We start from the raw sequence: 21,739 nt of genomic DNA on the forward strand, positions 1-21,739 counted from the left end.
TTTTTTCTGAAGACTTAGATTAACTAATATTTGAAGATAGTAGAGCCTGCTCAGACTGATTCTGGTGATACCCTTTCACAATGTCAGGAAATGAACGCTGCTCATGGTCCATGGGTACCACCACACTAATGAAGAGTTTATGCCCATCGGCCTGGGCAGCAAGGGGGTTACTCAATGGTCAGTAATGCAATGGCTTGTTTTCAAATGCACCGATGCCATATAGCGGATGCTCTCTGAGGTCTTTCGGTTCTCACCTGCCCACTTGGTGAGCTTAAACATCTCTCATAACTCCATTTTCCTGATAGCACTGACACTGCAAGCCCTTGCCCCTCACGGCAGAGAGAATTAAGCCTTGAGGGAATATTTTAAGGGTCACAGAGGGAAGACTGAGGGGACAATGTATATGCAATTTCCCCAAATTCAGTTACACACTTTTATACTCAAAGCTTAAATTCAGTTAACATTGTGGGGGAACCTGTCTCTCAAGCTGCAATCCTTAGCAATCTCAGCTCTATTTATTATCATTTTTAAAGAAAATATCCAGCTTTAGGAAACAAAGCCACAAACAGTACACCTTAAGTATAACACCTATGACAATATAAATGTGAATCTAAGAGGTCCTGAAAGAGGAAAAATAACAAAAGGCAGGGCTGAAACAACACATTCCTCTTAACTGGAAATCAGCCCTCACTTTCTAGTGTTAATTATTTTAAGTCAGTCTTGCAATTCATTTCCATAAACAGGGCATAAGAAGGGTTACAAATCTGTCATCCACTGTGAATGAATTCTCTTTTTGAAGCTCTACAGCCTATGGTATTTAAATGATGCCATCACTGAATATTTTTCCCCAATCAAGAACTAAGCCTAAGGAGCCAAGAAGAGCACAGGTACATGTGTAGTCCCTAAGAAAGAATATTTATGCTCAGAGAGACCTATGGAGCTCAGACAACTATACAATCACCACTTAAAGGTCTGCAGAGCTGGCTCAAAGCAACAATTTGTATTGGTGATGCACATAGTAAGAACTGCTTTGAAAGCAGCTCCTGTAAAATAACTACCACTCTTCTATTTTATTTCCCATTCATTTCCTTTATACCCTGAACCTTACATTACTGAACAAGAAGCAACTCTGTAATAGACATTTTGAGCTAGAAAGCAACTTCTAAGAGATTTTATTTATTTTTCTTTTAATAATATTACTTATATATAAAGAAATAGATTCTGCTTTCAGTTATGCCATCATAAATGCTCCACAGATTTAACATGATTACTGTGGTTTTGCATACACAAAGACATAGTTTGGCAGGCTATTTACCAAACATCACGAGGGTTAAGTACAGCATCCCACAGTTGAAAATTAATGTGAGTTTTAGCTATTGAGGTAACTAGATACTCTATGCATAAGAATATTCTCAATAACATTCTCTTTATTTCTTACAGAGAAGCTGAATGGGCATATTTAGTAAGAATCAGTAATTGAAAGAACAGGTTGCTGAAACATTTGCAAAGTTGTGAAAAGCCTTCATCCAAATCTGCAGCTATAGTTAGGGGCAGCCTTAGAATAGGGAAAAAGTTGGTTTGTAGCTCAGTTTAGTACCACCTGAATGCCAAGAAATCTCCAGAATGGTTTGAATGCCATATGCGATGCTCTTGTAGGTTTGCTGTTCTCATCCCGAGAGGGCCTTCAAAGCATCTAGTTGTTTCCAGGATGTGGGAAAGTTGGCTTTCCTGAGGGAGAAGGTAATGACTTTCTTTCTCCTAACAGTGCCACCTACACTTTCTATCAGCTGGGTCCCTAACATGCAGAGATTGCACTTGGCCATGTGAAGAGGTGTTCCCTCTTTATGTCACCTTGCACTGGAGATGGCATACAAACCAGTTGTCTTATGGGAATCAAACAGTCGATTTATAATAGGAGAAGGTAAATGACCCTTTCTTTTTCTCACAGAAACTGAACACCAAAGACATTCCAACATTTAGTATGAGATTTTCTCAGTCTGAAAGTTTTGACAGGGTGCCAGTTCTGAATACTTGTTTGGGGGCTTTTTTATCTACAAGGTCTATTCTTCTTCCTGTGAAAGAAGTGAAAAGCAAACAATAATAAAAGGTTTTCATCTGAAAAAGACATAAGCACAAGTTAAACGATTGAGTATTTTTCTTTTGATTACCTCTCATTTGCTACTGAACTGTGAATTTGCTGCTTCGTTAGACATGAGGTGAACAAAGGGAAACCTAATTAAAGGTTGTTACCTCTCCACATCATTGATGCCTAAAATCCATCATATCTCTATTCCCTATTAGATAGTGCATTGCAAAGAACTGATCACTGGTTTTGTTTCAAGGTCCAAAATATGGTATGCCAGGTCATATGTTAAAAATGTTTGTCATAGATATAATTACACTTCAGCAGTAAGCTACTTTATTCTCATTTTAGTTATCTTACAAGACTGAAACCAGAACCCAGTCTTGTTGAAATTAATGAAAGTTTCCTATCAATCAAAGCAGGAGCAGACTTCTGAAGGACAGTTCTCCCGACATACAATGCAATGTATAGGTTGAAAATCAGGTTAGTCACCCAGGCTTGGGGTGAATGTGCCCGCTTGTTAAATCCCAGCTGAGGAAGCAGCCTTGATACAACTGAAAAATGTTGCCTGTGCTGTGCACAGGACGAGGAATCCACTCGAGGACATATTTCTTCTGAGGCATCAAGGCTAAACAATATGCACACTAGCAGGATAGCGCTGTTAGAGAAAAAACCTTTCATAGAAGCATGGTACCATAACACATTGAATTAGCTAGCCAGCCTCAAGCCCAACTACAAAAGCCAGTTTCACCTCTAACTACAACCCATATTCAAGCCTATGGACACACACATTTATAGAGACATACATATATAGACATTTTCAAGTATAGTATATATGAATGTATTTATTTACAGCTGGGCATTGTTTCTGTTTCAATTTCCAATCTTTATCACATGCAGAGAAGCTGTGATCTTGAATACGTTTTAACTTTTGTGTTCAAATCTCTGCTAGGCTTGAGTGAGAAGAAATAAAAATTCTTCAGTCTTTAATGTCTGGAATATTTTCAGTGGTCCACTTCTCTTGCAAGAATTGTTGTTCCACTCTAACAGGGATGTCAAAGGAAAGCCAGAGGTAAGCCACTTGTAATGAAGTAGGTTTGCAGGAGGCAGGAAACAGTAAGCAGCTGTTCCTTGCAGGTCTGTCAAGGAGACCTGCTGTTAACTGCTACCTAGTTACTGAAACAATGTCCCACCACTTTCAGAAAAAAAAGGAAAAATATGTGGTAGCTTAAGAAATTATTGAAGAAAAAGAAAAGGGGAATTAATTTTACTAGGATACAAAAGATACAGTTTATATATATGTATATACAATAATAAAGTTCTCCTTTGTTTTCTGGATCTTTTTTCACCATTAAACAGAGCTGTACCTCAGTTTTTGTGGGTGTGTGCTATATAGTTTTATTCCAGAACAGCACAAAGTAAGCACAGTTTGCTGGCGAATCTGGCCAGCAGAACTGTTTATATGTTTGTATAGTCATTTACACTTGAGCAAAGTAAGAGTGGGCAGAAGTCAGAGCTGGTACTGTTCACTCAGTTACCCAAAGTTGCTGGCATCCCAGAAGCAGCTCTGTGCAGCATGAATTACAACATTAGCTACTTCAGAAGCATCAGATCTGTTGTATTTGATGCTGGACTTACTAGACGTGGTTGAGCATAGCAAATCCAAGAAGTGAGAAGCATCCCACATGCACTGAGCTCAAATCAGGTAGAGTACTGTACTTGAATGCAGTGGCTTCTTGTCCATGATTTCTAGTAGGTCAATGTCCAAAGAGCTGTAGCATTAAATTACTGCTAGACATAAGGATCTGCTGCCATAACTGATTGATAGAGTTGTCTGGTCTAATGGTGTTCCTTTAAATGACATGTAAAGGATTGTTATAGCAGCCTAGGATACAATTAAAGATATTTCAGATATGTCTACATTTTATACTGTGAACAACATTAATTTATTGTGTCTACTCTGAGTGGAATAACAAAAAGACATGTATCTGCTTTTGCACTTATAACCAACTAAGCGGTGGGCCTCAATGAGCTTTATTAGCTTGGGCTAAACATCACATAATATGGTCAGACAGTTTCTTCTCAGCCTGGAAGTGGACAAAGGCAAGCTTATACTTGCTCAAAGAATGTGGTATAAGCTTACAGTTTCTCTCAAAAGAGCTTCAGATATGGTCTGGTCTATATGCAAAAGGTTTTGAGGGTAAGATACAAATAAACTTCAAACTGATCAGTCTTAATCCAATATCAGAGTGGATTTTTTGGTCTGTTTATGCCTCTTAAGAAGAGGTTTAAGTTAAATTGAAAAGCTATACTTAAAGCAGAGCAAAGCTGTTTACATTGGGGATTATACCAGCGTAGCTTCACCTAGACAGCTATATCAGCATGGTGGATAAAATGTAGAAAAAGTCTGCAGATGTTCTGTGATAAAAATGTAATAAGCTATAGGATGGAGAGGAGGAAGGACAAGAATAACAACAATAATTTGTTGTTTATATTTCACAAGCTTTGAAAAACTTTAAAAAACCCCCATTTTTCTCTTTCCTGTTTCTGTGTGAAAGACTCAAACAGACAATAGGGTAAAATAATTCTGCCAGGGCTTAGGAAACTACGCTGCTGACTATATAGAAAATGCTGCCAAATTCAGGAAATAAACAGGCTGAAATAAACAGAAAAACATTTTCTTTTCCCAAACCTCTTTCTTTTAAAGTAAATCTTCTCTCATAACAGCCATACGCAAAAATAGTTCAGACTGAGACGTTACTGGTAAGTCCAGGTTGCTTCAATGAAAATACATTGTGCACAGCCTTTTACATCTGTGGCACACTTCCTGAAAAGCATTCGCCCCTTCACTTGCCAGCAAAATCAAGCATGCTGCATGTTGTTACACATGCTATCGTAGCCTGGACAAGAGCATAGGATTTATGAGCCTCCAGATAGGGGCTTAAAAGTTTGAGACAACCACATTTTTAGGTTTTGGCAAAGACAGTGCCAGCTGGCTGGCTCTCAGGATTTCCCTTGTCAAGCGATCCATGAAGCAGCGTTGGCACCAGCTGCAGAGGAAACCGAGTATACCTGGACCCTCAAAGGGAGGTCAAGTACCTCACTGACAGCCTACAGCAGGCATGAAAGAAAGAGTGGGAACACAAAAAGAAAAGCAAGCAATTGCTCTCAGGGAAAAACTGGGGGAGAAGGGGTGTGTGCTGGGTGCAACACAGCACGTCCATCACCTTCACACCCAAGGGCTGGCCCTGTGAAATGGAAACAAGTCAGCACTGCTAGGACTGGAAATCCTCATGTTTCAGTTCAGTCTTTGAGTACAATTAATATGTCTGAAAAGCACAGTGTTATTGTTTATTGTCTATGTTGTACTGTCTACTGCTGAAATGAATTGCTTCCTAAATTTATTCAAATATATTCAAACCAGATATAATGAGGGACATGGCTTACAGACTCCTACAACAATGATTTCCCACCGGTGACATTCATCGCAATAACAGAGAGTCGGTACTTCACAGCTGAGCCCATTTTCACAACCCTCCTGTCCTGAGCAGAGCTCGCTCATGCATGCAGTCCTGCTGAAAGGAACAAGACTAACTGCTTTTGGGTGCTGTGCAAAATAAAGCCTGCGAGTGTCAAGTTCCTAGGACTTGCTCAGCTGAGATGCTGAACGACCTTGACTCCCGCTGAACTCAACGGGGCATTCGGCATCTCTTTGGATCTGTCCCCTGTTAATGGGAGCATCTGTTCTTGGCTGTGGTGGTCTCTACTCCCCTTCTCCACGGCGAGGCAGCCCAGGCTAGAGGCTCTGAGCATAGCTGTAGGTGAGAAGGCTTACAATGGCTTGAGGTGTAGCTCAGGTTTGGCATTTTAGCAGGCTAGATCAAGAATTTTAAGGTTTGAAAAATTATGTTTGAAGAATAGCACAGAAACACCATTTTTTTCAGTGAGGACTGCTCCTGGCAGTGAGTCTGATGGATGTTCTGAAGCAGAATAAGCAGCATTCAGCCTGTCCCCACCATCTGCCCGAGTCCTGTTTTCTTTTCCTTGTTCGGTTCCATTGGAAAATATCAACAGAAAGTGGGGTTTTCTCTACCAAGAAAGATCATGTGTTGGTTTGTACTGAAACTCACAAGTCCTTTGTATTCTGTGAGAATATAGCTGCAGCAGAATGAGTGGTAACCATTTGAACTCTCTGAGATAAACTACTCCAAAACTTGATAAGGGCTCTTGAACTATGGTCATGCTACACACAGGACTAATCTGGCAATTGGATAAATCTCGTTTTCTGCCCAATTACAAAACAAAGGCAACACAGGAGATGTATTCAAGATACAAAACTTATTTGGGAGCAGATGGAAATTTTTGAGCAAGTATTGAGTTACGGACTTTTTTTTTTTCCCCTGTATGTTTTGTATGATCATAGAAAATCCTTCTAAGGAAAGATCCAAGTTAAGGAGTGACTGCATCGTTAGCTAGGCAAAACAGAGAGAGAAAAGACACAGGTTATTTATTTGTAGCTATTTATGGTAGCACCTTGAGGAACAACTGACCATGGAGACACTATTGCACTGTTCACTGAACAAATAAATAGACAGACTCCTTGCTGTAAACAACTAATGCTTGAAAGAATGAATCACACAAAGTATAGAAGGATATAAATGTACATTTTTAATGTAGAATGCTGAAGCACATTCAAGATTCAAACCCATTGTTTCTCAATCTTTTAGATAAGGTTATCTTTCATTGCTATGGAGACGCAACTGTACAGCTTTTAGCTTAATTCAAAGCAAAATATGGAGGAAATCACTCTAGCCTTGACAGCATTGCCTTCCTAAATAATCTGTTCTGTTCCAGTCATTCACTTCCTTTCTGAAACTCTTTTTCACTATTTTTATTTGAAATGCATGCTACATGATTGAAATTTATTTCACCTGAAAATTTGGTCTCATGTCTTTTTATGACCATAGGAAATGTCTGTAAATCCTCCCTGGAGTAATTCTACATCTCCCAAATGTCTACTTTATCTGGGAGGAATCATCCTCTGGTACAGTGAAACCCTATATTACTAGCCTAGACTGTAATGCTTATTTCTGGAGACCTAAAATGAAAGCAAATTAATTTCCATAAAGGTGATACTAGCTTTTCTGGTACACCTTTCAACTCCTAAATCTCATGAAATAAATGCTTAATTAAACCTATGCCAAATAGTTTGATCCTAGAGACCATGAAATCTGGTGGAGACTGTATTACTCCTACTGAGCTATTATGAAATATTCTGATTCTGTAGTGACAGGATAAAACGTGGTGACACCTTCTGAGATGGAGGACAGACCACATTTAAGTATCTACCGCGTCAACTAAAATATATGAGTAAAACAAATGGTACCAAGCTTATTCCCTTACAGTGAGGCCAAACCGGGTCTCTGCCTGCAGTTTCTCTTATCCTCCAAAACATAGTGGCCACGCAGAAAATTCATCTTGGGAATGATTCCTCACCCATGCTGACCTCTGAGCTGTGACCAGCAATTATTTGGTAAAGCAATAGCTGGTGCAGGCCAAAGCTGCACCAGAAACTGCTCTAGCAACTTTTTGGTAGGGATGATTGAATTCCAGTGCCCAGCACTGTTTCCTGGCCATGTTTAATTTGTTAGTGTAAAGATAGCCTTAAGGTGCAATTCATCTCCTCCCAATATAGACATCAAATGTAGATGAATGTTTCTCAAGCTGTGATCTGTGGACCATTTGGTGATCTGTAAGACATCACAAGGTGATTCACAATTGTTTTGAAACAACTTCAAAAGCTTTTAAATATAAATGCACACACATATATTTCCAGGCATGCAAGCAAGAAAACAAAATTGGGAAAAATAAAAGACACGGTGGACTCTTCCCAGGGTAGCTGAATTTTATTCAGATATAAATGAAAACCATCATGGCAATGCTGTATAGATGATCCTTGGCATAATTTCAAAAAGGTTATCTGGAAGTAGGGTTAAAAAGAGTTGAGGAACAGCAGGCTAGATGACCCCTTGGTGTCCAGCCAGACCCATGACTGTGTTCTGCTTGAAAGGATGTGCAGATGCATCGCCTTGGGTGGGAGCTGGTTTTACGATTCCATGAAATCCAGGTATTTCTCCCCTGTACTTAGGTGTAGAGCAAGGCAGAAGCAGGAGGTAGATCGAAATGAGTATCATTACGGCATTGAACTGGGAATGAACAGTGCACTGGTACCATGATAGTTCTGCTGTTCTAAGTACATATTGTATCAAACCCCCACATTTTATTAGTTACTATTTCAGTTGTGGTACTCTTGATGCTAGTTGTGTTCCTCATTCTGTGCTACCTGATTGCCCTGAGTTTCTGACCCACACCTCCATCCCCCTCCCACACTAGGGCACTCTTGCCTCTGTGAGGTTTCTGCTGCCCTTGTCCCCTTCCCCAGCCAAGTTCTGCTGTGGAGCAGAGTCTGGGATCAGGGAGATGATCAGTGGAGATCTTCAGCCCAAAGGCAGGAGTGAGAAAGCAGTGTAGTTCTTGTATTATAAGAGTGTAAGTGAAGAGCAGAAAGTCCTGGGATAGCAGCTGGTGGACAAAGAGATTTTGAAGGGGCAGGGGCATCATAGCTGGAAACTCAGAGCCTTTTTGCACTGCTGTTGCCATCACAGACCACCATATACAAGTCCTAGTCCCCAGCAAGATCCAGCTGGCTGAGGGATGGGAATTAGTGAGAGGAAAGAGACACCCATTGTCCTCCAAGATACTACTGCTGCCTTCCCAGCTAGAAAAACATCTTGGTTCCATACTTTTTAAGATCATTACTAGGAAAGTTGTAAATGAGGTCACTTCAGGTTAAATTTGGATTCAGCAGACATCCTTTACGTGAGATGTCCCTGTTACACCCATGTACCACATTTCTTCAGTCTGTATCGCTAAGTCTGTGAGAGGCTCACTTAGGCATTTAACTTTATATGAATTCATCCTTTTGTGGTCTGTTCTAATGTCATCTGAAATTTCTATTAACTAATTTGGCCATCAACCAGTTTGTCTATGCCACATAATAGGGTTTTGTACAAAATGGATTTTTAGGTGTGTTAGGGATGTCATGTTTTAATCAATGTCTCTTCGAATGTTAAATCTAATGAAGGCTGTAAGTGAGAGACTATAAATGCGCAGAGAGAGTTACCATGGAAACCAGAGCAGTATCTGCTGGGTACCCCACACCGGTAGCACGGTGGAGCGCAGCCCCGCGCACAGGGCGGAAGCCTCCGAAAGCATTTTCAGCAGTTAGATCAAGATTTTTTGAAGCTCGGAGCAGAGAGCTGGATGTTGCTTTGGGAGTGGCTTGTAGGCTGGCCACAGTGTCGTGGCAGTAGGGTGGCAGCTGGTAGAGTCACCCACTGAGCTGGCACATGCTGTACAATTTGTTGTACTACTTCTGTAGAACTTGCTTAGCATAACTTGCTTAGCATTGGTAGCTGAATTTGCTGAAGCCTTAGGCCACAAACTGTGAACTTTCACCTAGATGTGTTGAACTTTTACCTAGTCAAGTAAAAGAAGGCCCCAGAGCCAGTTCAAGCCAGAAGATAAGGAAGCTACATTCATTAACAGAAACTGCAGCCTTAGAGATAAGCAAAGCAACGGCCCGCCTAGAGACAATGAAGGGACCCAATGGAGAACGGGAAGACCCCAGACCCTAATATTACTACTGGTCCGAACTGTCACATGAGGGGTGGGGAATTTAGATTGTAAGTGAATAATTGCCCAGGGATTTCTTTGTTTGAGGTCCCTCTTCGGAGGCACCCAGCTCGAGCTGTAGCGGTATTGATAAAAAGTACTTTTATAGAGGAATCTATCTCTCGGCTTATCGATGCAGCAGAAACCTAAAGTTGAACCCTGTTATGGTGGCTCGCATGCATTATTTCCACAACAGTTTGGCGACCCAGATGAAACTCTATGCAACCACTGTTGGACTCTCTTCTCTCCAAACATCCAACTGCCAGCATCGGGTGAGTTTACCTGGGAACTTTGGAGACAGAAGGCACCGACTGCTGAGTGTTAAAATTCCACTACTAAATTCTGGGTATTGCAGGTCCAAATGGGTTTGAGTGCCACCTGGGAAGTCCGAGTGGGTTTGAGTCCCACCTCAGAAGGATGCACTAAGTATTTTGGGTCTGAATGGGTTCGATTCCCATCTTGAAAGTGGTCTGGGAGAGGTGTGCATGGCCTGATCAGAGTAAGGTGTATGAATTTGGCATCTGGGTCCAAGCAGGTTGGAATCCTACCTCAGAAGAAAAATTGGAGGAAAACAGATGACACTGCAGGTCTATCGAAAAAACGAGCAATAGCATTTTGTAAGGAAGACTGGTCAGCACTTAGAGGAGCAGGGGTATGGCCCTGCAAAGGATCCTTCAAATTTTAAAAAGTGGCTACACTCCGGAAAATTTTGCAAAATGAAAAACCGCAGTAAATGGATTATTGGTATGCATGGGATAATTGGGCATATGACCACCATAAAGAGGATGGTCGAAAATGAGTACAAAAACCTCGAAGAAGAACTTTAGTTGCAGCAATTGTGAGTAATTTTACCAAGGCGCCTGTGGAGCCAGTCTCTGCACCACTCTGTACTCCTCCCTCTGTATCCCTTGTTGATTGCCCCCCGCAATTGCCTCTGCTCTCCCACCACTTCTGCTGGGCTTTACCTTGTGGTTTCTAATGTTATCCCTAATCCTCTTACAATGCAGCCAGTGGTGGTGGGGGGGGTGTACATGTGTGTGAAGTGTTCCTCCCCTAGCTCCAGTGTTATATGTATACACCCGTCACCCTTGGAACCCCAGGGATTTGGTTATGTGAGGAAATCAAATGCCTAGGTTAAGGGAAGATGCAGGTCAATGTGCATCATTATTTTCCTTTATTTTTGGGGATATGATCCATCCTGGGCTGATTTTGACCTGTTGCTGAGGGAGTTGTTTCATCCAGACAAGCAGGATAAGATAGTTGAAAAGAAAGTGGAATTGACCCTACAGGCAGGGAGAAGTCGGACTGACTGGCCTCAGGTTGATCCTGGTTGGGATTGTAATAATCAAACAGATAGACATAATTGCCAAACAGTGGTTGGAGATCTGATAAATGTGATTAGAGCTTGCAAGGAGATAAGATTAAATTGTACTAAAGTACAGGAATGTAGACAGAGGCCAGAGGAATACCTCAGCAACTACTGAGGAAGATTGCAACAGGCTTTGTTGATATGTGGGGGAATGACTCTCCAGAGTTTTAATAATGAATTGGCAGCAAGTGTTTTTGTGGACCAAGCTGCCTCTGACATCTGCAACTATTTTAAGGATCACCTGCCAGGGTGGCAAGGAGAAAATATGAAAGATACTATACTACCTGGAGGTTCTAGACTTGTACAATATGTAAATGATTTGTTACTTGCCGGCATGACATACAAAGATTGTTTGAAAGATACTATTTGTCTATGTACTGCTTTAGCAGGAAAAAGGTCACTGTGCATCTCTTTCCAAGCTTCAGCTGTGTCATCAGGAAGTAAATTATTTAAGATTTATATTAACAGAAGGACAAAGATTAGTAGACCCAGAACAGGTCCAGGCTATGGTAGAAATACCTCAACTGATAACAAAGAAACAGCTGCAAGGACTTTTAGGCGCAGTAGAATACTGCAGAGCCTGGATACCAGCGCTAGGAGAGTTAAGTAAACCATTGACAGAAGCTACCAAGGCAGAGGAAGTGGAGCATATATGTTGGGGCCCAGAGAAATAAAAGACTTTCCAAGCTATAAAAGGAGCTTTAGCTTCTGCTCCAGCACTGGCATTGCCAGATTACTCCAAGTCCTTTGAATTATTTGTACATGAGAACAAAGGAGTAGCCAGAGGAGTCCTTACTCAAAAGCTAGGTCCACATTGCTGCCCTGTGTCTTATTACTCAACTCAACTGGATCCTGTAGCGGCAGGGAATAATTGCTGTGTTAAAGCAATAGCAGCAACAGCAAGTATCATAAAAAGGAGCAAACCATTGGTTCTGGGTCATCCATCAACCATGTGTGTCCCGCATGAAGTAGAACTGATTCTTAAACAACTTGCTACACAAACATTGTGCCCACAAAGAGCACATCGTTATGAATTAATGATTTTGAATGTGGATAACATTACTTTGAAAAGACGTAATGTTTGGATCCAGGAACTTTACTGCCTGTTCTGTCCCACAGTGAGCCACATCATGATTGTGCTGAGGTGGTGTTTCACTCCAGCTGACTATGGGAAGATCTGTGAGATCAACCTCTAGAGAACTTGGATCTAACCCTTTTCACCATTGGATCTTCATACTTCATGAATGGAGAATGACACACGGACTATGCAGTGCTGAGAAACTTAGAGATACTTGACACAGAACTTCTACAACCCTCGGTGAGTGCCCAAGGTGCTGAATTAACTGAATTAACAAAAGCAGCCTGATGGGGATGTAGTCAGCGAGTAACTATTTGTACTGATTCTAAATACGTTTTTGGAGTGTGTCATGCAATGGCTATACTACGGAGAAAATGAGAGTTCCTTACCTCGGTGGAAAAGAATATTTCTAATGGAACCAAAATCCAAATGCTGTTGGAAGCTATTAAGCTTCCAAGGGAAATCACTGTAGTACACTGTCCAGGTCATAGCAAAGTCTCCAACAAAATTGAAAAAAATAATAAAATTACACGAACTGTAGTAAGGTAGGTTTAAAATGGCCTGAAGTTTTAGGAATAGTAGTATGGGATAATGGGATATTGGAAATATCCCTTGCCAAACTCTAGGGTTGTCATCAACAGGAATAGTGTTTGGCAGACATTTAATTATACCCGGGACCTTTGTCCCCGCTAGGACCAGCCTCTTAGGTGGAGATGAATGGGTTGCCAAATTTTTATTAGGAATACAAAAACATCTACAAGAAGATAGGGCACAAGCCCAATGGTTTCAACCAGTACCCTCAGGAATGCAAGTACATGATACCCAGTCTGGGAATACAGTAATGATGAAAGTCCATTCTCGCAAAACCAAGTTGGACCATAAATGGGAGAGTCTATATACTGTGCTATTAACTTCCTATTTTATTGTAAAAGTTACAGGGAAAGAGAACTGGATTCATCACTCACATGTTAAATGAATTTCTAAGGAATATCAGTTCAATGAATAACTGCCACCCACGCAGAACACCACCAACCCTGCAGCATGGCTGGCTTCAGTTATCCTGTAACAATTGTGGCCCATGTCATCCTAGAAGGTGTACTAATAATTGTTTTAAAGGTCATTGGGAATATTGTCCACAGGGTTGCAGTCAGGGAAGTATAACCAGGAAAGGTGCCTCTAGATACATAAACTAGTGCTGTGCCTGCAGACTACACCAGTCACTAACAGTTAGAAAAGCTTTGCAATACAGGGTATTGATAATTTGGGAATAACATCCAGATGAATTACACACATCTGTAGTGCTCAGCCTGTTTAGCTCTAATCGTATAGCCTTTATATTGATTATATGTGGGAACTTGTGATATTGATACTCTTGATACTCCTTGGATCCATTTTAGTAATACTTTGTATATCCGGAATGGGTGACGACCTTAATAGACCAACCACAGGAACCATGTACTCGCTGGGCTTCTTTCATCGTTTAACACCTTTTATTAATAGCACAGCAACTAACTCCAGTCTGGCTATTGCCTGCATACAAACAATAGTGGACCAACTAAAATGGTGTTTCAAAATCTAATGGCTTCAGATTTATTGCTAGCCAGTCAAGGGGGTGTTTGTGCAGCTATTAATCAATCTTGCTGTTTCTATGTCAATAACATGGGCAAAGTGATAACAGATGCTAACTCTGTTCAATCGTTAGTTTCCCATCTACACCGAAGCACCTCAAAAGATTGATGGGAAACACTATTCAGCCATTGGGGATTTTAATTCTTGGTTATCAAGCCTATTAGCCACTCCTATTAAGATTTTACTTCCTGTAGTTGTTATGCTCTTATTGTTCGGTTGCTTTTTTCAATGTGTTCAGACTTGTTTAAGAAACATAATGCTTAAGAGTATGCAAGAGTATAGACGTACCCTTCTTGATGACCCCTTATAAGGCAGGTATGCCTATAAAAACAAAAGGGGGTCTGTTGTGCGATTTGGTGTACTACTTCTATAGAACTTGCTTAGCATAACTTGCTTAGCATTGGTAGCTGAATTTGCCGAAGCTTTAGGCCACAAACTGTGAACTTTCACCTAGATGTGTTGAACTTTTACCTAGTCAAGTAAAAGAAGGCCCCAGAGCCAGTTCAAGCCAGAAGATAAGGAAGCTACATTCATTAACAGAAACTGCAGCCTTAGAGATAAGCAAAGCAACGGCCCGCCTAGAGACAATGAAGGGACCCAATGGAGAACGGGAAGACCCCAGACCCTAATATTACTACTGGTCCGACCTGTCGCATGAGGGGTGGGGAATTTAGATTGTAAGTGAATAATTGCCCAGGGATTTCTTTGTTTGAGGTCCCTCTTCGGAGGCACCCAGCTCGAGCTGTAGCGGTATTGATAAAAAGTACTTTTATAGAGGATTCTATCTCTCGGCTTATCGATGCAGCAGAAACCTAAAGTTGAACCCTGTTATGGTGGCTGGCATGCGTAATTTCCACAACACACAGGAGGACCTTCACTGTTCGGGGGCAGGTGCAATAGTCCTCTCGGTCACAGGCTGGACAGTCCTGACTGCAGTTAGAGGATATGAGGCTTCAGAAAAAAAAGTCAGAGGCCCTACACAGATCTGGACTTGCAAACCCCTGAAGCTGCAGCTTCCGAGCTTTCTGGCTTAACACTCCTCTAAGAAGAAGGGGTTAGGACCTGCAGGATAGAGGGGAGAAGCCTTGTCATACAGAGGATCCTGGTGATGTGAGGAAAGCCGTTCTGGCCACCTGGAGGATACCTTTGGCCACTGCAGTGAGCACTGCTGAGGACCCAGGTGCTCTCTGCGATCACCGTGAGGTTCCGAACTCATTCACTGACATATATTGCAGAGTATTAGCTCCTCAGGAGCCTGCCTCATCCTGGTCCCAGGCATCCACGGAGTGTCTACAGAAAGCTGGTGCAATGACTCAGAGGAACTGTGGAGCAAAGCCAATTTCCTACAAAGAAAATACAATCTTTCATTTTTCCTTCTTATTCTGAATGACAAAGTGCTAGGACAGCTTTCTAGGTTATTAAAATTAAAGAGGTTTTTAAAATGCCATTTATTTATTGTCCTTTCTGTTTCATTTCCTTATTGCAGCTTCTCATGGCTCAGAAAATAAAACTACATTGAAAGCTCTTTGGGGCAGGGATCATTATTATATTTATTTTCAGTGCTGCATGATCTCAGTTCCTGCATAAATCTTGTAGTCACTGTTGTGCTATACATGCAGTAATAATAGCCAGGACTGTCTACTAAGTGTTGCTTATTACAAGTGTTCATTCCCCCACCTTGATGCTCCTGGGCTTGGACTAAGCTCTTTTATTCAGTCTTCAGCAGTAAATCCAATCCCAATTAAGAAAAAAATGTTTTTATGGTAACTTCCACAAATACTGGACACGTTACTTTCTTTAAGACATGTGGAATATTTAATACCTTTCAGCTCACAGGGAAATGAGCCTCCCACTTCCAAGTGTGTAAAGCAGGAGAGTGAAAGTGGGCATATTTCAAACAGACATGAATGCTCTCTCAAGCTCACTCTCTCTCCCTTGGCTCTCAGCCACAATTTTAAAGCAATTTGCCCTAATCTCCCATATGGTTTTCTTTCTTTGCATTTTATAAAACTGCAGGGCTAAGTGAATGTGCCTCTCCGATAGCACTGACACAAGCCTGATTTAATTTAGACTTCCGTATTAACATACCAACTAAATCAGTGCTGCAGCCTACAAGGGAAACTTCAGTGCTGTGCACAACCAGAGCTGTAATTAGTTTCCAAGTGGTGCTAGCCTAGAGCCCTTGAACTGGTTCTTCCTTATGATTATTATTTCTAGAGGTCAGCCCAAAAGAACATCAAGTCTACTCCAGCAGCATGTGACCCCCTCTCCCTTCCCCGGATCAAATCAGGCCTCCAGTAAGACATTCTTCAAGCCTTAAATCACTTCCAAACAGCAGACGTTCTTAGTAAATCTGATTCATCATGTGGAAGATCTATATGCCTGCTGTATGAAAAGCATCTCTGACTGAGATTTCCAGCAAGCCCTGCCAGTGAATCCTTTTATTCGAGGAGACCGTGCAGTATACTTTTATATCACAGATGGCTCCCGGACTCAGAGACAATTTCCTTAAATAGGCTCTCGCACCAGGCTTGTCTACACATTTTACTTTGGAATTTTTAGCCTATACAAGAATGTGACATGGTTCACTAAACGTACGCTCCATGTGCATTTTAAGCACACAAGTTGCCCCATGAGCTGCAGTGGGTCTGCTCCCCTGCCTGATGCCCACGTACTCTCATCTGCACACTTGTTTATTCACTTTACTGGATCAGTTGCAATGTGCATTGCAGGGTAGCAAGCTAGCGTGGGTTCCTAGCTCCACAGCAGCATGTTTGGCCTTTGTCATGGACACAACTGAGCTCAACTGCTTCAGTAAAGTAGAACATAAACAGCAACCCCAGAGGGAGGCATTACATGATGCAGCCCTCCCTCTTCCACAAGGGCCGGTGTGCCTGTGACTGTCTTCAGAGGATGCTGAATGACAGCCCTGCCACTCAGGATTGGGAGACAGGCGAAAGAGGGAATTTTTCCCTTTAGACTTAAAAGTTCTGAAGGCAAAGGTTATTTCCAAGCTTGACAGAAAAGATACCAACTGTTTAATGATTAGGGAAAATTCCGGATATCTGGACAACAATGCACTTACTTACACTATTTAGCACACTTCGAAGTGGTAGTGCTATTTTGTTTTACTCAGTAGGCTTTCAAATTGGGAGTCTTTATAAAAACCTTTCAGTCGCATTTTTCTCAGCCCTCCGCAGTCAGTCTTTCCCATAATGAACATCTTTGTCAGCTGTTGTATTTTTATACAATCCAGAAATGAAATGTTTACCAGATCTCAGAACATTTGTGGCAGATTTGACTATTTTTTTCATGTGCATTTTGTTTCTGTATCTACCTTTTATTAAAAGCAGAAGTTAATATTGTGCTTCCCAGGGTCTGATCATTTGCTTTGATGTTAAAAAAAAAAAAGCACAGGAAAAAGTTGTTGTTAAAATTATTTGTACATAGGACACATGTAAACCTCACCCTCTCATCCTAAAGGGTGCTCCTCCACAAATCACTGAAGCAGCGATCAGCCACTGTGGCTGCCCCGCATGCAGACAGCACAGGGCAACGTCTCGCTCCATGGGGATCTGAGCCCCGTTTGGGTCCACCCCTGAGGAGAATGGTTTGTTAAGCCCAGCTTGGGTCGCTTCTTAAAAAAAGAGAATTTCCACTCATGGAAATTCTAAAGTCTTCCGGAAAAAAAAAAAATCTTTTGAAACCAGAATAATATCTCTGATTTCTACTTGTTTGCAGAATGGAAATTCCAATAAAAGTAATTGAAAGAAAACATTTCTAAGCAGTTTACCTTCACTACTATTTGGCACTGAAAATATGCCAAAATATGTTACTCCAAAGGGCAAAGCTGTCTTTTCCTGGAGACAAACCAATACTATAAATTACTAAATAAGTATTGAACACTTGTAATACAAAATTTTAAATAAAATCAAGTGAGAAAATTTATGAAAAAGATGAAACAGCTGAGTCTGGCAGTTTTTGATTGAAAGCTCAAGGATTCAAAAAACTTTCCAGACCGACTTATACCTGCTCAGTTACATCATTCTCTAAAACCCCAGCTCTGTGGGCCAAAATGTCCTCAGGATGAGGAGGGCACTGAAAGCGGGTCTTTATTTTTTGGCAGAGTGCTCCAGGGACTTGGGCTTTGGTGTTAATTGAGGACAGGAGTTACTGGCTGCCACAACACACTAACCTTGCTCATTGAGTCTTTGCAGTAAGGATGGAGAAGGGGGAACTCCACACAAATCGAGAGGCCCAGCACCATCCCAGCCAGGTACCTCTGTTCTAGTAAGGAGCGAGGCTATGGAGACATTCCTGCCCTGGGGATCCAGGTTTGCTCTGGGCATATGAGCAGAGGTTCACCATGCAGGAGCGTGGTGCCTACGGAGAAAAGTACACTCTACAACAGACTTGGAAGTGCCAATGGGTATGTCTATGCCGCGTAACAATTGTGGTGCAGCAATCCCTAAACTGGTGCTGCCCTAAGTCAGGAAGTCCATAGCTCTCAGCAAAGTGCCCTACAAACTTAGCAAGCTGAACCATCATTGTGCAGTTCTGCACAGACACGGCTACAGATTTCTTTAGAAGCCATTTCACCTCTTGTCTTGCACCTCTCCCCAGCGGAGAGAGCAGTGCATGGCTGCACCCAAAGCGAAAACATGCACTTAAACTCCTTACTGACTGGGCAGGGAGCGCAGCACTCTAAATTATCCTGAGGTAAACTGGCACCTATATTATAGACACAAACCCAATAAACTAGATTATCTATTTTTATACATACATTGTGAGGTTGGAGAGAGTTAGAACTATCTGTTTCTAAGTCAGAACAGGGCTACTTTACATGTTTATAATGCTCTTCACTGACCAGGAGGAGTGTATTAAGGCTCTGGTTTAAGAAGATTCGTGCTTACCTTTAAACCCTCAGTAGCTCCATCAAGGTGAATGGGTCTATCCACCTCTTTAATTCCAGGCATGTACTTAAACCTCTGTTGAGTCAAGGCCTGAAGAAAAATGAAGAGTCAACAAAGTCTATTAAAATAATGACAAAGAACAGTTTTGAGTATCTACATATAGTGCTTAGATATCTCATCAGACAAGTAATTCTTTGATGTCTCAAACTAAAGATGCTTGGAAACACAGCTAGGGTTATTTTCATCCTGGAATAAAGAAACACTTGCAAGTTGTTTCAAGAAACAAGTAGAATCAGTGCCAGAACACAACTGATTTCAACCTCCTTGAAGAACCTAGCAATGGGAGACGGACACTAGACATTATAAGATGTAAAATTAACAGTAATATTTATTATTATGTAAGCACCTGGTGCTGTATCTTATTGCTATATAAAACATGGCCAAGGAGCAAGTTCCAGCACTGGAGAAGTCATCTTCCCTGCCATTTCACTGCTAGCTCACCTGCTGGCATAGCTTAGCCCACGCCAAAATCTCTCTTCAAGAGAGCCCTTCAAGTCTTAGTCATCAAGCACTTCAGGGGCTATCCTCTGTAGGCTATGTGCCTCAGGTTTTTCTCCTTCTACCTCATACTGTCATGCACTACTATCCAGGCAGACTTTGCATCCTTAAACACCCCTATATGCCATCGTGCCACATCCCAGGGTGTGCAATGCAAATGCTGGTTTCATGGTACAAAGCAAGCACTCTTCCACAGCACAGCTACACATTCTTTCAGGTACTTTGAACAGAAAAACATTCACGCTAGCCTTAGGATCACTTCATAGGACTCAGAGGAGACTCAGGGCCAAGATCTGCACACTATGAATACAACCAGAGCATGCCATTTTCCAGAACATGGTGTGGAGGGATACAGTCAAAAGAACCAATGGTCAGTGGGTCTCAGTCATTTGATATTTTGGTTTGCTTGACATGAAACATGCCACTAGACCTGGAATTGAAAAAAAAAAAAAATTCAGACATTTGCAAGAAATGAAAGAATAATATTATTATTTTGCAAGAAAATAATTATAATTCTGAAGTTAATTGTAGTAAAATTTTAGTACTGCTATATAAAGAAACAAATAGTCACAGAACTAGGAAGCAGAAGAAAATGCCAAGCTCTTGCCAAACTGGTGTACTATATGTTAACCAAGAATGAGAACCAACTTACAACTTAACCAATATGTTAATTAGTAAAACATGGATATTTAAAGTCCTGTACTGAAGAAGATACTTGCTTCCCTTTACACTTTAGAAACAGTAAGAACATTGATGCTTTTGTCTGGGTGTTAACAAGCAAGGAGCAAAGAAAAATGCTGCCCTGTCTGATGGTGATGCTGGACTTTTTCAGATGCAACAGAAATGTTTTTAAAAGCTAATTGAGGAAATGGAAAACCCCAAGAAAACACAAGATATGAGCCAAAGCAGTCCAAACAGGTTATTATTTGTCAGTCGGGGGCCAAATTAAGTCATGTTAAACTAATTGTATGTATTCATTGTATGAATTTCAGGTCCAAGACCATATGGGTATTTTTCAGTCTGATCCCGTGGTAGACATGGGCTACTCACTAATTAGTGAAATTATTTATCATATAGTGGCTAAGTCATAACTGTTCCTATATGCTGCAGGAAATGTGCTCAAACTGGGTCCATAAACAATAAAAAACCTTGTAATAATCTGACATTTAACAGAATTATTGAACTTGGTTTTATCAATTTATTAGTCCAAAAAGGCAAGCGAATGCCAAAGATTAAAGTTTCAAAACTGTCACAGTAGAAGTTTTTATAGAATAGTCCTGGGGTGACTAAACAGGATGTGATCCTTCTCTCACCAAGGGATCTTGACCTTACATTTCCCTCTCCAATAGGGAGCTCTCTGCCACCTGGTTGTACTTAATTTTGATCTGGGTTTTCCTCAGTCCCACCTGTTGGAACAGATTAATTTTCTGTGAAGTATTTAAATATGCTCTGAGCCAACAGAATGCATTGTGTACAAGAGTGAGTCTGGGGACTCACCTAAGATGCTGCCCCAGAGCTCAAGAGGATGCGTAATAAAGCCTTCTGCTGAGATGTGCATTCAACATCCCTCAGAAAGAGGAAATTCAGAGAATTAAAGTTGAGAGAGCTTCAAAACCAACAGATGAAAGGTAGCTGATTCCTTATCCAGCAGTTTTACTAATGTAACATATCAAAGTTGTTGTTTTTTCCAGCCAAAACTATTTCATGAATTTGACCTAAATTTGTTAATAGTTTTGGGACAACCAGAATTGCATTTTTCCTCAAATAAACTATTCATCAGAAAGAAAATTACAGCTCTTGTCACAGAACACCAGCTGCCTACCCATTCAAAAAAAAAAAAAAGCTTTAAAATCAAAGGAAGAAAAATTAAAAGTCTTAGAGTATCTCTTAACAGTCACAGAAGGCATGTAAAAAGAATAAAGTAAAAAAAGAAAAGAAGTAGGAAAGCAAAAGAAACATAGAACAGTATGGGATAATTGTAAAACTCAAGAGGTTATTCAAGTGAACAGTTATCTTTCAGAAAATGGAAATCCAGCCCAAATGAAGCCACGAAATAATATGTAAACTACAGCTTGTAAAATGGGTGTTGGAAATTAAGACTGGGCTGTGAAATACATGAACTTAAGTAAGTGAGTCCTATTATCTCAAACATATCCTGCACAGCAGAGTTGTAGAGGGCTAGGATGGAATGTGAACAGCAAGCAGAAAACCAAAGAACAAAAGATAAATTATGCAAATGTTTCAGATTCGGGAAGCTGAGATTGTTGCCTCCCCAACAACTTGAATAACAGTGTTTAAATACAACTTTCTTTTTGTAGAAAGCACCACTTCTTTCTAAGCAGCCCTTCCAAATGCTTTCCCATCTGTTTCAACAA

This window comes from Harpia harpyja, chromosome 15 (assembly GCF_026419915.1).
Source record: "Harpia harpyja isolate bHarHar1 chromosome 15, bHarHar1 primary haplotype, whole genome shotgun sequence".
NCBI classification, from domain to species: Eukaryota; Metazoa; Chordata; class Aves; order Accipitriformes; family Accipitridae; genus Harpia; species Harpia harpyja.